The following is an 18,594-nucleotide window of genomic DNA, read 5'->3' as shown; positions in this document are numbered from 1 at the left end:
ATCACATCACTAATCTGTACTTCTTTTATGTCTTCCCTGATGTTACTATGTCTCTGTATGTGTTACAGAGCGTTAAGAAGCAGAATCTGCAGATAACTCTATGTGCAGTGTATACAACACAGCATAACAGCTAAGGTTGGCTATGTTGATTGTGTGTCTCTAAAAAATGTACAAAGTGTAGAATAAATTCTACCAAAGGTGGTTCAAACACCAAAGACACCAAATACACAAACTTTTTCCATGCAAAGTTCATTCCCTATTTATTTGCAGTAAAAGTCAAGTTTTCAGTAGTAAGTAAAAGTTAGCTTAATAACCAATCTCCCTACTGTTTTTGTTATTGTGTAAACTTGCTTGCAACAAGAACAGGAAAATCTCTTACATGTAAGTTTCACAAACAAAATTGGTTAATTAATGATTAATAAATTCTAACTTGACACTAAAACCCATTTAGTTTAAGCCTGGGGTATATTGTTTCTTAGCAACAATGATAGAACTACCCAGATAACTACTACACTGTACATTTACACAGTGACAAGTGCAATATTGAGTTTCTTAGATCAATATTGCACTTGCAATCCCACAGTTTTTTTGTAAGTGTGATGCGTTTTGTGAGCAAAAATCATATTGCATTCGCAATACTGCAATTGTGATTTTCACGCAAGAAAAAATCGCCCATTTTTCCCTATTGGAGCAAAAATATATTGCACTTGCATATACCTTGCATGTACATGTGATGTGATGCAATTTTTTTTTCTTCTCCTGTAGGAAAGAATGGGCAATTCCTCAACAGAATTGCCGAATAATAGGGCATGTAGCATTTTTTCTCTTGTATCTCTTCTGCAAAAGAAAAATCTCACATCTAAATGCACCAATTGAAAACAATGGATTTCTGTGTATTTTGCAATGCGCTGAAATCATGTGGGAAAATTGTCCATGTAAATGGAGCCTTAGGCTCGGTCAGACAAGCATTTTATTTGTGCACCACACACCACAGAAGTGCAAAATGCGCGTGACCGAAGCTCCATGCTACTGGAGCATCTGTGCTTGTAGAAGCTCAGCTGCTCCACGAAGCTCCCCTCATCACTGAACACTGTGACAGCATCTTTCTGTAGGGTACGATTGAGTTTCCTTGCGGTTTTCCTTAGTACTTCTAGCTGTGAGTTGTAGGTCACTACTAGAGGTATGCGACCGTTTTCTTTCTTTTCTGTGTATTGGAGCAATTGATTTCTTGGTCTCCTGGTGGCTGTGGTTATTGTGTCATCAATTGAGGTGGGATGGTAGCCCTGGTTTTAAATATTTAAACAGTGGGTGGTGACTAACAGAATGGTGTTTAACAAGGAGAAATGCAAAGTCCTACATCTCGGGAAGAAAAATGAAAGAAACACATGCAGAATGGGAGGAATTGGGCTAAGTAGCAGCACATGTGAAAAAAGACTTGAGTATACTAATAGATCATAGACTGAACATGAGTCAACAATGTGATGCAGCAGCCAAAAAGGCAAACACAATTCTGGGATGTATTAAGAGAAGCATAGAGTCTAGATCACGTGAGGTAATTATCCCCCTCTACTCTTCCTTAGTCAGACCTCATCTGCAACAATGTGTCCCATTCTGGGTACCCTACTTTAAAAAAGACAAAGACAAACTGGAGCAAGTTCAGAGAAGAGGTACCAAGATGGTGAGTGGTCTGCAAATCCTGTCCAATGAAGAACAGTTTAAGGATCTGGGAATGTTTAGCTTGCAAAAAAGAAGGCTGAGAGGAGACTTAATAGTTGTCTACAAATATCTGAAGGGTTGTCACAGTGCAGAGGGATCAGCCGTATTCTCATTTGCACAAGGAAAGACTAGAAGCAATGGGATGAAACTGAAAGGGAGGAGACACAAATTACATATTAGAAAAAAACTTTCTGACAGTGAGGGTGATCCATGAGTGGAACAAGTTACCATGGGAGGTGGTGAGTTCTCCATCAATGGAAGTGTTCAAACAAAGTCTGGACAAATATCTGTCTAGGATTTTGTGAATCCTGCACTGTGCAGAGGGTTGGACCAGATGATTCTGGAGGTCCCTTCTAACTTCACCATTCTTTGATTCTATCTAGAAGAAACAGGCCAATGGTTTGCTGGGGAAGGAGGCCAGAAAGTCACTCTCAATTTTTGCCATGAAAAGTTTGGCATATTTTGTTGCCCTTTTACTGCCCATGGCGGTTCCGGTGAGTTACAGGAATATCTCTTTACCAAAGGAGAAATAATTGTTTGTGAGGATAAAAATTGTGAGTAGTAACACCGATTCAGAGGCAACCCCAGTGGCCTCAAAGTATGCCTGGCAGGTGGTCAGTCCAACTTCCTGTGGGATGTTTGAGTATGATGACTCCATGTCCATGGTGGCCAGGATGGCACCATTAGGGAGGGGACCAATGGTTAACAGTTTGTTCAGTAGGTCTGTGGTGTCCTGCATGTAGCTGGTTGTATTTCTCACCAGTGGTTTAAGGACACCCTCTATCCATTCTGAGATTCTTTTCAGCGAAGGTTCCTACACCTGCGATAAATGGCCTCCATAAGTTGCCAGCTTTGGGTAGTTTGTAAAGCATATAGAATGCAAGTCTTAATTTATATGTGTGCTGTACAAAAAAACTGTTTTTAAAATGACACAATTGCCAAAAAAATGAAAAGCGCTATTTTTCCTTCTGCTTTGCTTAGATTCATTCAAGAACTGTAGGGTTGAGATATGCAATACACCACTAGATAATTTCATTAACGGGTCTAGTTTTTAAAATTGGGTCATTTGTGGGGGTACTCTGTAGTTTTTTGCCGCTCAATGGCTCCACAAGTGGGCAATGGGGCTTAAAACACCTTCAAGCAAAATGTCTGTCCTGAAAGCCACCAGCTACTCCTTTAATTTTGGGCCACGTTGTGCATACATACATAATATTAGGGCCACAATGGGTATGTTTCTGAACACAGCACTAACAGGGTATCCATTTTGGGGTGTAAATCCTCATTTTCATGAGCACTAAGAAATATGTCTTTAAATGACATATTTGCAAAAATATGAAATTTAATTTGTTCCTCTCTAAATTGCATTAACTCCTGAAAAAAACAGTGGGGTCAAAATACGCATGACACCCCTCAATGAATATAATAAGGGGTGTAGTTTTTAAAATTGGGTCATTTGTGGGGGTATCTATTATTTTGACACCTATGAGCCTTTGAAATCTTGGCTTGGTGTAGGAATACAAAGTGTTCCTCAAAATGTTGATAATTAATGTTAAATTTGTATGTCTCCTAAATGGTTAAACAAACTTAAAGTTTTTTCAAATGTGCACTCAGAATTAAATAAACAGATGGAAATATATATCTTATAAAAATGTGTACAGTATGTTTGCACATATTTAAGATATTACAGTTGAAAATGTAAAAAAATAATTTTTTTCCCAAAAATTTCCCATTCTAGCACTTTTAATAAAAATACACAAATTAAATCAGTCTATTATTATGACCTGAATGAAATACAATATGTGGCGAAAAAACAATGTCAGAATTACTTAGATATGCAAAACCTTTATGGATAACCTTTATGGATGTGTGATTTTAACATATTCTATGTTAAAGTGAAACATGTCACATTTCCAAAATTTGGCTCTGTCACTAATGCACAAACAGGCTCCATTACTAAGGGGTTAATTCATAACTATAATTTATGAGGTTGTACTGAGATTGAACATATACTTAACAGCCAAGCTAGACAATTGGAGCTGAAGAGTAAACAATGGGGGAGGGACAGACTAGCAGTTTCAACCTATGGAACTGAAGGAAAATTTCATCTACTTCAGATATTATATGCAGCTACGAGGCTGAAATTAATGACCATAATTATGTACTAATACAGCAGTACAGCCAACAAAAAACAAAAGAATGTAATGGGTAAGGGCTAGTAAAGATACAGGTATAAAAAAAATTCAAGCATATGCATGTGGATTAGGTATTCAAAAACAATGCATAAATGCAAAATAATAGATATAATAGTCTGCCTCCTCACTCCATGAAAATCACATATTCTGAGCAGGCAGACTCCCAGGAACTGTTCTCGGGTCACTGCCATGAGTGGGAAAAAACGGTTCCTCTCTCACCTGAGGAGTTTGTCGTGACCGATGCCCAACCTTTAGAAAGCTCCCGGTGTCCGGGTGATGAGACTGGGGACTTCCGGCAACTGTCTCAAGAGCTTTTTGTGGATGAGGATGATGAGACATAGTTGTCTGTCTGTGAGGTAGTAGTAAGGGCAGTAAGTCTGAGGGAGGAGCGCACAGAGGATTCGGAGGAAGAGCAGCTGGACGATGAGGTGACTGACCCTACCTGGTTTGCTAAGCCTACTGAGGACAGGGCTTCAGAGGGGGAGGCAAGTGCAGCAGCAGGATAGGTTGGAAAAGGCAGTGGAGTGGCCAGGGGTAGAGGCAGGGCCAGAGCAAAGAATCTCCCAACTGTTTCCCAAAGCACCTCCTCGCGGCAAGCCTCCGTGCAGAGGGCTAGGTGTTCAAAGGTGTGGATGTTTTTTAGTGAGAGCGCGGACGACCGACGAATAGGGGAGTGCAACCTGTGTCGCACCAAGATCAGCTGGGGAGGCGCAACTACCAGCCTGACCACCACCAGCATGCGCAGGCATATGATGGCCAAGCACCCCACAAGGTGGGCCAAAGGCCATTCACCACCTCCAGGTCACACCACTGCCTCTTCCCCTGTGCCCCAACCTGCCACACAGATCCAATCCCCCTCCCTGGACGCATTCACGAGCACCTCCCAGCCTGCACCCACACCCTCACCTCCACCATCCTCCATTCCATCCAGCAGTGTCTCTCAGTGCAGCGTTCAGCTGTCGCTAACACAAGCGTTGGAGTGAAAGCACAAATATGCCGCCACCCTCTCGTATGCACCAGCTTTAAACATGCACATTGCCAAATTAATCAGCCTGGAGATACTGCCGTACAGGCTTGTGGAAACTGAGGTTTTCAAAAACATGATGGCGGCAGCGGTCCCACGCTAGTCGCCACTGTTTTTCTGGGTGTGCCGTCGCAGCCCTACATCAGCACATCTCCCGCAACAATAATCGTGCCCTTACCAACGCAGTTACTGAAGATCCACTTAACCACGGACACGTGAACAAGTACTTGCGGGCAGGGCCACCATATCTTCCTGACGGCACATTGGGTGAACTTGGTGGAGGCTGGGACCGAGACAGAGCCTGGGACCGCTCATGTCCTACCCACACCCAGAATAGCGGGTCCTCAGTGCTGGTATCTGCGGCGTTTTATGCCACCTGCTTTAAACCCTCCCCCTCCTCCTCCTTTGCCACCTCTACCTCTCAATTAAGAAGTGTGAGCACGTCGCCAGAAGTCAGTAGCACGCGGCGCTGCAGCACAGCGGTGGGCAAGCGTCAGCAAGCCGTGCTGAAATCAGCTCAGGTGACAGGATGCACACGGTCCCCGAGCTGTTGCAGGGTCTGACAGAGCAGACCGACCTCTTGCTTTCGCCGCTGAGCCTCCGACCGGGCATGGTCGTGTGTGACAACGGCCGTAACCTGGTGGCGGCTCTGCAGGTCGGCAGCCTCACGCACGTGCCATACCTGGCCCACGTCTTCAGTCTGGTGGTTCAGCGGTTTCTTAAAAACTACCCCCACTTGACTGACCTGCTCGGCAAGGTGCGCCGCGTCTGTGCACATTGCGGTTGGAACAGGAGACGGGGGGCGACAGTATGTCGCTTGATAGCCAGACCACCCTCATGTATATATCTCAGCGCATTTTGGAGGAGGAGGGGAGGGAGGGGGAGGAGGAGGAAGGGGAAGACACAACTGGCCACACTGAAGAGGGTACCCATGCTGCTTGCCTCTCATCTATTCAGCGTGTATGGGCAGAAGAGGAGGATCCTGAAAGTCATTCTCCTAGTGAGGACAGCGATGTGTTGCATACTGGGACCCTGGCACACATGGCTTACTTCATGTTAGGCTGCCTTTCCCGTGAGCCTCAAGTTAGATGCATTCTAGCCAACACGGATTACTGGGTGTACACCCTTCTTGAACCACGGTATAAGGAGAACCTTTCCAATCTCATTCCCGAAGAGGAAAGGGGTATGCGAGTGATGCAATACCACAGGGCCCTGGTGGAAAAAGTGATGCTAAAGTTCCCATCTGACAGCGCTAGTGGCAGAAGACGCAGTTCCGATGGCCAAGTAGTAGGGCAGGCGTGGGGATCAGCAGCATGTCCAGCACAGGTAGGGGAACACTCTCCAAGGACTTTGCCAGTTTTATGGCTCCCGAGCAAGACTGTGTCACCATGTCACCACTCCCCAGTCAAGACTGAGTCGGAGGGAGCACTGTAAAAAGATGGCGAGAGAGTATGTAGCCGATCGTACCACCATCCTCCGTGATGCCTCTGCTCCATACAACTATTGGGTGTCAAAGCTGGACATGTGGCATTAAGTGGCGCTTTACGCCCTGGAGGTACTGGCCTGCCCTGCCACTAGTGTCTTGTCAGAGAGGATGTTTAGTGCGTCTGGGAGAATCATCACAGTGCCGACATGCTTACACTCATAAAGGTGAACAAAGGCTGGATTTCCCCAGACTTCTCCACCGGCGGAAAGCAGCAGAACCTAATGATTCTTTTTGCTGAAACAGGAGAAAAATGCATCCTCTATCACCACAAAAAAGGGGGAATTAGCTTTGTCAATCACTCTCGGATATTATTACTCCTCCTCCTAAAACAGCATGTCATCACGCTGAACTGCCAATTTTTTTGCAGCCCAAAAGGCTCTGTTTAAAAGTTTTTTTACAATTTTTCAAAGTTTCAAAAGTATTAATACTTTAACAGAAACCAATTTTTTTTTCACAGGGCTGCCTCCAGGCTCTGTTACAAATTAAGCAACAGCGAACTGTATCTTTAAAAAAATGTTTATGGGTTTCACCTGCCATCAGGAGTACACTTGTGCTCTTGGTAGACCAATTTTTCAGGCCCTTGCCTATACTGTTATCTAACTAGTTTTTCCAGCCTTTGCCTACACTCTTGGTAACCAAATTTTATTCAGGTATTTGCATATACTCTTGGTACACCAATGTTTCACGGGTTCGCCTACACGCTTGCTACAGAAATGTTACAGGAGTCCGCCTATACACTTGGTACTGAAAGGTTTGAGGGGTTCACCTACACTCTTGCTACATAAAGTGCTACAGAAATGTTACTGGGGTCTGCCTATACTCTTGCTATAGAAATGTTACAGGAGTCTGCCTATACTCTTGCTACAGAAATGTTACTGGGCTTCACCTATACTCTTGCTACAGAATTGTTACAGGGGTCCGCCTATACTCTTGCTACAGAAATGTTACAGGGGTCTGCCTATACTCTTGCTACAAAAATGTTACTAGGGTCCGCCTATACTCTTGCTACACAAATATTTCAGGGGTCCACCTATGCTCTTGCTACAGAAATGTTACTGGGGTCTGCATATACTCTTGCTACAGAAATGTTACAGGGGTCCGCCTATACCCTTGCTACATAAATGTTACAGGGGTCTGCCTATACTCTTGCTACAGAATTGTTACAGGGGTCCGCCTATACTCTTGCTACAGAAATGTTACAGGGGTCCGCCTATACTCTTGCTACAAAAATGTTACTAGGGTCCGCCTATACTCTTGCTACAGTAATGTTACAGGGGTCCTTCTATACACGTGGTACTGAAAGGTTTGAGGGGTTCACCTATACTCTTGCTACAGAAATGTTACTGGGGTCCGCCTATACTCCTGCTGAATGGGCTGCCTCATGAATGGGTGAGTGAGTGCTGCCTCTGATTGGCTGAGGGCTGGAACCAATCAGAGGCAGCCCATTCAGCAGGCCGGGATTTTAAATCCCCACCTGCTGAATACTACAGAAAGCAGTTCAGGAGAAGAGATGGCTGGACGCGGCTGATCCCCGGCAGCTGAAACAAGGGTGAGTATATATATTTTTTTATTTTTTACACTTTTTTTGGATGCTTTTCAGGGAAGGGCTTATATTTAAAGGCCTTCCTCGAAAATTAATACAGCAATTGTCGGCAGCCCATTGCTTTCAATGGAGTCGGCTGTATTGCCGGCTCCATTGAATTCAATGGGAGAACATCGATCTCTGCCACAGCTGTGACAGCTGTGGCGGAGGAGAAGGATCTTTAGTATATGCTCTCAATGGGGTCGGCCCCATTGAGCGCACATACAAGAACACAGATTTGCGCAGAACACAGTTACATGTGTTCTGCGAATCGTTGTGTCATATATCCCATTGCAAAGCCTTGGGTATATATATGTGCAGATCGCAAGCGCATCTGCAAATCGGGCAAAAACAACGCCCGTGTGACTAAGCCCTCATAGTGGATCTGTGCAACTTGAACTTGAGACACTATGGATGCTATCAGACAAGAGGATTTTTCATCAGTATTAAATGTTTCTGCATTGTTCCCCATTAATTTCAAAGGTTTTCATTAAAACAGAAATATTTCCGTATATTTCCATTTAATTTTGTTCTGTTTATTTATTCATTTTATGCAGATCTCAGTCAGCTTTGCTGTTTATTCTGTTTGGAAAACAGAAATGTAACAGGATAGGGTTAAACAGAAATAAACAGAAATATTTACGTTTTTAATGAAAACCCATTAAGATCAATGGGGAACAACAGAGAAACATTTAATTCCATTTTTATTTCCGTTTCTCTGCAACTCAAACTAAAAAGAGAAACAGAAATGCTTAGAGCCCTAATTTTTGTTTTTGTCTCTCTTCAATTCAGCGACCATAATTTTTATATTTTTAATTGACATGGCTGGCATTCATGGTTCACACTTAGAGATAAGCGAGCACCGAAATGCTTGGGTGCTCGTTGCTCGAGTCGAGCTTTCCGCGATGCTCGAGAGTTTGTTTCGAGTAACGAACCCCATTCAAGTCAATGGGCGACTCGAGCATTTTTGTATATGACCGATGCTCGCTAAGGTTTTCATTTGTGCAAATCTGCAAAACCTACGAAAGTGATGGAAACGACACAGAAACGGACAGGGCAGGCGAGGGGCAACATGCAGGGCTGCATCTCAGGTTCCTGGGTCTCACTATTAAGCCACAATAGTGGCAAGAGTGCCCCCCCCCCAACAATTTTTACTTCGGACAAACCCTCATTAGCAAGGCACACCTTAGCTAAGCACCACACTACCTCCAACCAAGCACAATCACTGCCTGCGGGACACACCGCTGCCTCTTCTCCTGGGTTACATGTTGCCCAACCCCCCCCCCCTGCACGACCCTGCGTCCCTCATGTTATTTATAAGTGCGTCTGCCATGAGGAGGAACCGGAGGCACACACTGCAGAGGGTTGGCAGGGCCAGGCAGTGACCCTCTTCGAAGGGGGGGGGGGGTGCAATAGCCCACAATGCTGTTGAGAATTGATAATAGATTGATGTTCCATCTTAATTCCAATCCTTTGCCATCTCCGTCAGGAGCTGCAAACGTGGGCATAAAGAGGAGTCCGCTGCCAGCCCAGCACTTCTACACATCTCCACAATGCAGTAATACTCGGTGTGGGAAGTATGTGAGAGGGCCCTGGGTCAGCCTCTGTCGCAGCAAACACCTTGTGTGGCCCAAGGTGCTGCGAGTGACATAGCAATGGGGACTCCATGTGTCCACACACTACTCATTCTGTTTGGGTGTTGGATACCTCATCGACAACGCAAGGTGTAAACCATCTGCACTCTGCACCCTACCCAAGTCTGTCAGTGTTTTGGGGACAGACAGGTACAACTCCGCTATGGCAAGTCTATGTGCACTCATAGCATGGGTGGCTAGCAGGAACACACAGGAGGTACATAAAGAAATCCCATTGCAGTGCCCCGGATAGCTGAGGTTACGTGAGAGGAAATACATGTTGGCTGCGGCCCACACGCCATGCCCTAGACATTTTGGTTTTTTTTAAGGTACAACTCCGTATGGCATGTGTATGGGAGACCTAAATCTACTTATGAACCCTATACTAAATTTGTTTGGAGGAGCCCTCCAAAACCCTACCCCTAATACAAGTACAAGATTAGCTGCCATGATGGCCAAAGTGGTTTGGATAGATCTATGGTGAGTATGTCATCCCAATACTTGTATATTCTCCTATCATACACCTCTATGGCATATGCTTGGAAAAAGGCAAATTTGTCAGCAAGCCCTCCAAAATGTATTGCATTTCCTGTATTGTACCAATTGTTCTGTGCTTTATGAAATAAAAATGAGTACACAGCCTGGTGGGGAGTAAAAGATGACTGGGGAAGGCAATGGCAAACCACCTTACAAAAATAGTCTGCCAAGAAAACATTATGATGTGATGTCACCCTAGTAGTCAGTCATGACTCACTGCTTGCAGCAGGGGACTTTACCTTTATGGAATAAATAATCTCCTGTGTTCGCGAACCCCTCATTCAAGAACATTATATATATATATATATATATATATATATATATATATTCTCTAGCAATCGCCCGCTTGCACATGTGGAGCGCGGTTTTTTTGTAATTTCTCTCTTCCTAAATTGTCGCCGAAGTACCAGCGTACCCTGGACTTTTATAGATGCTCTACCAGCCCATGTGGACCCCTGCAGGGATTTATTGATGCAATGGACAAGTGCCATATTATTGCAAAGGCTAACTAGGACCAGGTGAGTCTTAACTTTTTTGACCCCATTGTTTTAACAAAATTTACATTCTTGTGGTGCTGTCCTAAACTCATTTGTGTATCTCTATACACTTCACAATCGCACCTTAAGTTGAATTGATCACATGTAAGGATACCCATCTTTATTCACATACCTCCAGGTATAGCTGACCATTCTCCCATGTGGCTAATATTGACATCCTCAAACACCAATTAACAGGAAATGTAAGATACAATTACTTTAGTTAACCCTTTTTGAACCCACAAACAGAATTCTGGATCAATTATAAATGTTTTTTGGCTTTAATTCCCTAGCTCTGATACTTTGGTGGTTGAGAATAGGTTCAAATCTTATCTATGTGGATGTTTAAAATCATCCATCTCATTCATTTAAAAGAATAAAACTATAAAGAGAGGAAAAACTTAAAATCACAAGCATAGGAACAGAAAAATTATATATAAGAGACCTCTCTAATGCTAATAGAATTATATGGCTAAAAAACTGGAAGGGAATATTTTAGAAGTCTTAAAGGAAAAGGCAAGTTGTAAATTATTTTTCACCAATCAGTGTTTAAATTTGGCAATCACTCAAGTAATCTTATATGGTCCACCAAAATTCTTCCTCAACTCCAATACTATAAATAATCTTAAGAGCTTAGCCACACGGGCGCATCGGTGCCCGTGTTACTGCAGGTAGCAGACGGCCGCACTTCAGGACGGACGTCTCTCTACAGCGCCGGAAGAAGGAACATGTGACCAACTTCATTGCCAGTCATCTGTTCTTTCTTCAGTGCTGCGGGGAGTTGTCCGTCTTGAAGTACGGCCGTCTTCTTCCTGCAGTAATGGCTCAGTCACACGGGCGCATCGGCGCCCGTGTACGGGTGCCGATGCTCCCGTGTGATTAAGCCCTAAATAATAATAATAATAAATAATAATCTTTATTTGTATAGTGCTAACTTATCCCACAGCGTTTTCTTCCAAGAGAACCAAATCCTCACTGACCCTATCAATTTAGTTAGCTGATTTACTTAATTCTACCAAGACATATCAATGCCAAGCCACATATAAAACTAAAGACCAACAAACCTATCTGAATAAAAGTTTCTTTAGAACAGATCTCCTTTCTGGTTTCACCTATCATCACACAAGAAAAAATAGCAGAAGCTTTATTCTCTATAGCCAAGGGCCTCCCAATTTAAGTTTATTTACAGTATAGTGAAATTTTACTCCAAATGTTCTCCTCTCTTTTCAACAAAACAATAATAGAGGGTCTATTTCCAAAGTCATTTAATGAGACAACCATCATAATCCTATTAAAGCCAGACAGAAATCATGAAGAATGTGGATCTTATAGACCCATATATCTCCTAAATACTGATTATAAAATACTTACCAAATTACTAGCGAATAGATTAACCCTAGTTATACACAATATTATTCAGTTGGACCAGTCAGGATTTATACCTGGAAAATGAACATCAGGTAATATCAGACGTGTACAGAAAATAACACAGATAGGTTGGAAACATAAACAAAATTGGACCCTAGCTTCCTTAGATGCTGCAAATGCTTTACATTCAATAGATTCTATCTCTTAGAAGCATTACACTGTTTTGGTTTTGAAAATCTTTTTATTAAATGGGCAACTATCTCATATCTTTAATTTTAGTAGAGGAATATATCAAGAATACCCATAATCACCTCTGCTATTCGCTATTGTTATTCAACCCCCAGCACTAATTATTAGACAAGATCATCAAGGCATAACAATTGGCTCCCAGGAAGACTGTATAGGCCTATATGGTGACTATATAATACTATTCCTTTCAGAACGAAGACATATTTTACCATATGCCATATCAATTATAGACAAATTTGGATTCTTCTCAGGATTACTTATTAACTGGCAGTAATCTACATTCATGCCTCTAACTAAAAATAAATGGACAGCAGGAGAAGAAATATGCCGTCTCAAAATTATTCCTCAATTTAAATACCTAGGAGTACATATTCCCAGAGATTACCAATATTAATACAACTTTAATATTAATCCTTTACTTCCCTTAAAGATACATTTAAAATATGGAATTCACTTCATTTATTTGTAGCCGACAGAATAAATCTAATCAAAATGATAATACTTCTGAAATTTCTTTAAAGCATTCAACATACTGATGTCATAATACTACAATTCTTTAATACAATAATCCTTATTGTCATCTTTTATATGAGGAAACTCCAGACAGAGAATATAAATTGAAAAACTCCAACTTCCTAAAGACTTAGCAGGTATGTCCTTACTAGATTTTAAATTGCTGTATATTACATAGCAGAACAGTTACATTATTTAAAACATTAGGTATCGAATGATCCTCTGCCTAATGCCAAACAACACTTGATAAACTACTCTTCCTCCACCCTTCCCTGGACAGTGTTAAAAATGTAAAGATTATATTCTAAATACCATCTACCTTTACTACGAGTGACAGGATATCAAGAACAGTGAGGAGAGCAGGGATTGGAGCTCTAAGAAGATAATTTTCTTATTCTTGGTGCATTCTGGGAAGAGTGAAGAGTTGCTGTGAGTGGAAAGAATGCTGGGTTTAGCCAGGTCTAGTTGCTTGGAGGACATCGCCAGACCATACACATTTTTACACTTAGTATCTTATTGATTAAATATATTTACAAGAATTCTTGACTTTTAGAAATTTGGAAATGGACATTAACTGACTATGTGCAACATGGAAGAACAGAGGAGCCATATGGTGAGCTGTAAGATATGTTATACAGTATGTTTAGAAACCTACCAGAGGAAAAGCCAAACTTCACCTGCCAGAAATGCAAGCTTGTGTCTCTACTGGAGGAAAAGGTGCAAAGTCTTCAGGAGAGAATAGCTACATTGAAACTCATTAAAGACATATCATTAGAAAAAATAAATTATGTACTTAGAACTCAGACCCATTCAGTCTTCTTTCTACATCTTCTCCACATTGATTTTCTCTTGGCTCCTTCAGTCCCCTGGGTTATGTCACCACAAGCTGGCCAAATCTTCTTCTTCCTATGATGTAGCAACCATTCACTACATTACCACAACAGTTCAGATAGCGCCGTAGGGATTAAGGGTGGGTTATCCGCTTTAACATTTTCAAATCCTTTACATGAAAGGAGAGCTGCAACGACAATATGGGGGTTTCTTTCAAGGAGAATATCCCCCAAAAAGAAACAAACAACAAGCCGTAAATAGAAGAAGAGTCTGCGCTAATAGAATATGTAAGGCGATAACCCAAGCAGGTCGTCAGTCCAAAAAAGAAGGGTAAGAAATAAGGACGGCACTTACTCCGGAGGAGGGGGGTATATCTAACAAGAAGCCCCCTCCTTGAAGTGTAGACTCCTCAAGTTTTCCCGGTCGCAATAACGTCGCGGGGTCTAGTTGGTTAGATGTTCACTTTATTTCCAAGTGGTACAAACAGGCAATGCATTTCAGTGCACACAGGTACCTTTCTCAAGCCAATATTCTCTCAAACCTCTGTTCTGTCATCAGGGATGGTACATTATAGGTCACACATACGATGCGCTCCCGTCCTGCGGCTGCAGATGTGACCGGGTTGTGAATGACTCCGCTGTTGCAACAGCCGACTAGACCCCGCGACGTTATTGCGACCGGGAGAACTTGAGCAGTCGACACTTTAAGGAGGGGGCTTCTTGTTAGATATACCCCCCTCCTCCGGAGTAAGTGCCGTCCTTATTTCTTACCCTTCTTTTTTGGACTGACGACCTGCTTGGGTTATCGCTTTACATATTCTATGAGCGCAGACTCTTTTTTTCTATTTACGGCTTGTTGTTTATTCACTACATTACACATCCTGCAGGGCAGTGTACGCTATGTCACTAGTGATGTAGCGTTCACTGCCCAGCAAGAAATGATGAATCCTTGGCAGCCTGTTTTAGCACACTGGCGCAGACTATTGCCACAACTGCGCATGTGCGGTGTCCTGCCGCAACTAACTGTTCATATGCGACCCAGAGGACCAGAGGAGCCAGGAGAAGATCGGTGAGAAGAAGATGTGGTAAACAGACTTCCTGGGGAGGAATAGTTATGTATAGAATTTCTATTTCATAATGACAGAACCCCTTTAAGGAAGATGAGGATTTCCTTGACAGAGCAGAAGTAACTTTTCAGAATGTCGAGAGAAAATAAATTATCAGTGTTCCTACAGAAGCAGAGGAATGGAAGCATGTGACCCAAAGAAGAAAGAGGATCAGGAGTCAGTTAGCATATATACTGCTCAGGAACCAGTACCAGGATCTAATGCAGGAGGACAACAAAGAGGTACATCAAGTAACTACTTTGCCCACAAAAAACTATCTGGTAAGCACTCTGAATCCTCTGGAATGGAGAAAAAGAAGTGTTATTGTAAAGAAAAGAAAGGTCCTGATTGTGAAGAATTTCTTGTTGAAAGAAACTGTCAGGATTCAAACCCAGGACCTCTTGCACTCTAGCCTGGAGCACTCTTTGCTGAGCCATTCAGGCCTTTGAACAAGTACCTCTGCATACCCAGCCTTATTCTATGTTCCTGCTAGTTTAGTTCTGGCCTGCCTGTCCTGACCCCAACCTGACTCTAATTATGCTCTATATATAAACCTGGCCCTGTCCCTTCATGCATTGCATGATTATTGTGCTCCAAACCTTTTTCAAGCTCCATTTCTGCCTGCTCCTCTGCAATTCTACTGAGACCTTCTGATACCGACCCCTGGCTTCTCTTCTGACTACACTATCTGCTTCATCCATCTGTACTGCAAACTGATACCTCCCATTGCTGACTCCTGGTTCCTCCCAGACTGCTCTTCAGAACTGCAGCTATTACACCTGAAGCTCCAACCCAGTGCCTTAAACTGCTACAGAAACAGAGGCAGTTGTCTGCAAATCTGACATAACCTCATGAGAGGTGTGTTGTCTCCTAGTGCACATATCAAAAGTGTGTCTGATAAGCTATAAAGACTCTTCAGTTCTACAGACCACTACCCATTCCTACTAATGCATGTAAGGACAAATGATACTGCAAAAAAGGACCTTGCAACTATCTGCAGAGATTTTGAAGATCTCAGCAGGAAAGTGAATGAACTAGGAGCAGAGGTAGTCTTCTTATCCATTTCCCCCAGTGGATGTCCATGGAATAAGAAGATGAAACAGAATTTTAGAGGTGAATAACTGGCTACGACGGTCAACAAAAATCTAGATTTCTAGACAATGGAGTGAATTACCTATGTGATGAACTCCTTGCAAGAGACAGGTTGCACCTTACAAAAGCAGGTAAGCATATATTTTGCAGGCACCTTGCCACACTCATCAGGAGAGCTTTAAACTAGAGCAATACGGGAAGCAAAGGGAAAAGCCAGGCAAAAGCATACAGCTAATGAATGCAATTGAGAACATTGCCATTAGACTGGGAATAAAGAACAAAGACAAAATATTCAGAAGGAATGTAGAGTAGTAAGATGACACAGATCACAAATGAAAATGTTTCTACACAAATGCACAGAGCATGAAAAAACAAACAAGGAGAACTGGAGCTCCTAACACAGGAAGAGAAATATGATGTCATAGGAAACTTGGTGGGCTGATACACATGATTGGAATATAAGGCTTGACGAATACAACTTATTTATAAGAAACAGACTTAATAAAAGGGGGAGGTGTTGCATTGTATATTAGGAAAGCATACATCTCCATGAAGATTCGAGCTTCAGAGAATGGTAGTTCTGTAGAAACTGTTTGGGTATGAATACAAGGAGAAAACAATAGAAAGGATACCATTGTAGGCATTTACTATAGGCCAGCTAGACAAGCAGAAGATATAGATGAACTTTTTCTACATCAGATGGCCAAGTTCTCAAAAAAGTATGACCATGGGAGGTTTTAACTATCCAAAGATTTGTTGGGAATTTCTCTCAGGCAAAAGTAATGGATGCAAGAAATTCTTATCTGCTCTTGCTGACAACGTTATCTTCCAAAAGATAGAAGAGGAAACAAGGGGATCAGCTATATCTGACCTAATTCTTACCAACAGGGAGGAAAAGGAAGTAAGAGTGTCTGGGACCTTAGGAGGCAGTGATCATGCTTTAATTGAATTTTGGATAACAAGGGGAGGAAGACCTGTGAGGACTCAGACTTCAAAGTTGGATTTCAGAAAGGCAGATTTTAATGGATTCAGAAAGACGGTAGGAAGAATTCAATGGATGGATATACTTAAGGACAGAAATGTCCAAGAGGGTTGGAAAATATTGCAAAATGATATTCTCAAAATGTAATAATTAATAATCCCTAAAAGAAGGAAGAATAGGAAGCATTTAAAGGGACCAGGGTGGATTAACGCAGATCTTCACAACTGGCTGAGGGATCATACTCATAGAATGGTCATACATGGCTGCACATCCAACTGTAAGAATTTTTCAAGCGGGGTACTACAAGGTTCTATTTTGGGCCAGTGTTTATCAAATTTTTATAAATGATCTAGATAAGAGAATTGAGTGGAAAGTGATTAAATATGCCAGCTACATAACTAGGATGGATAGCTAATAGAGATGAGCGAACGTGCTCGGCCCCGCCCCTTTTTCGCCCGAGTACCGCGATTTTCGAGTACTTCCGTACTCGGGCGAAAAAATTCGGGGGGCGCCGTGGCGGCGCGGGGGGTTGCGGCGGGGAGTGGGGGGGAGAGGGAGAGAGAGAGGGCTCCCCCCTGTTCCCCGCTACTACCCCCCGCACCACCGCGCCTCTCCCCACCCCCCGGCGCCCCCCGAATTTTTACGCGCGAATACAGAAGTACTCGAAAATGGCGGTACTCGGGTGCGTAAGTACTCATTACGAGTACGTTCGCTCATCTCTAATAGCTAACACTCTGAAGGATTCAAAAAGATCTAGACAAGCTTGGACAGTGGGTGGTGACTAATAGAATTGTATTTAATGGAGTGAAATGCAAAGTCCTACATTGTTTACAAAAATAGCAGGTGTCCTGAAAAATTTGACAAAATATGAAATAAATGGTGCAACCCCTCAAACAGTGGTTATACACAAAATGCCCTTCATTACCTACAAGATCAATTGGCAACTTCGTAGTATTTGTAGTATTGTCAGACAATACAACAAGGCATAAACACTAACTTCTAATTATTTTTGGCAAATCAATATTTAGACTCCAATGTACTGTCATCCCTATATTAAATGTAATTGATTTAACCTTTCCTCTCTTTACTTTTCTTCTAGAATATTTAGAAAAATTCTCTAAAATTGTCTACATTTAAGGCATAAAATATCTGGAATATTGTAATTCATAATTTCATTACAGTAAAACCTATTAAACTCATTGGAGATTTAAAAGAATGTAACTGCATCTGCTTGTATTATTCTTCAATAAAACAGGTTTATACTTTATCACTGAGGCAGAGGAATCAAAATTCTATTCTAAATTCTTCACTGATATGATCCCTAAAACATAACTTTTAATAATAATCAACTAAAACATGTACGGGCTCAGGACAAACATAAGAAAAATAATGAATGAATACCATCCTAATCCTACTACTACATCCAGTAGTTGCTATAAAAAATTAATAGCTTAATAGGCTTAACGGTAGGATTAATAAAACAGAACTGTGTTGATAACATATGACCTGTCCACCAGAATTAATTTCACCTCTTGTGTACTAGAAGAATAGATAGGAAAAGAGTGAAAGAAAAACTGTGTACTTAGTACAGGTAACTGGTCTATTAATTACTGCTGTCCTATTGATGTTTTGACCCAAACTTTGCCCTTTTGTTCCTGAGAGGGTGCCAGATTTTCAATAGAGTATAATCACTCTGATACCATCAGGGAGCATAGGTGTCTAAGTAGAGGACTACAGTATAAGACCT

The sequence above is a fragment of the Eleutherodactylus coqui genome, chromosome 9 (genome assembly GCF_035609145.1).
Source record: "Eleutherodactylus coqui strain aEleCoq1 chromosome 9, aEleCoq1.hap1, whole genome shotgun sequence".
Lineage (NCBI taxonomy): Eukaryota > Metazoa > Chordata > Amphibia > Anura > Eleutherodactylidae > Eleutherodactylus > Eleutherodactylus coqui.
Note: the sequence above shows the minus strand (reverse complement) of the source record.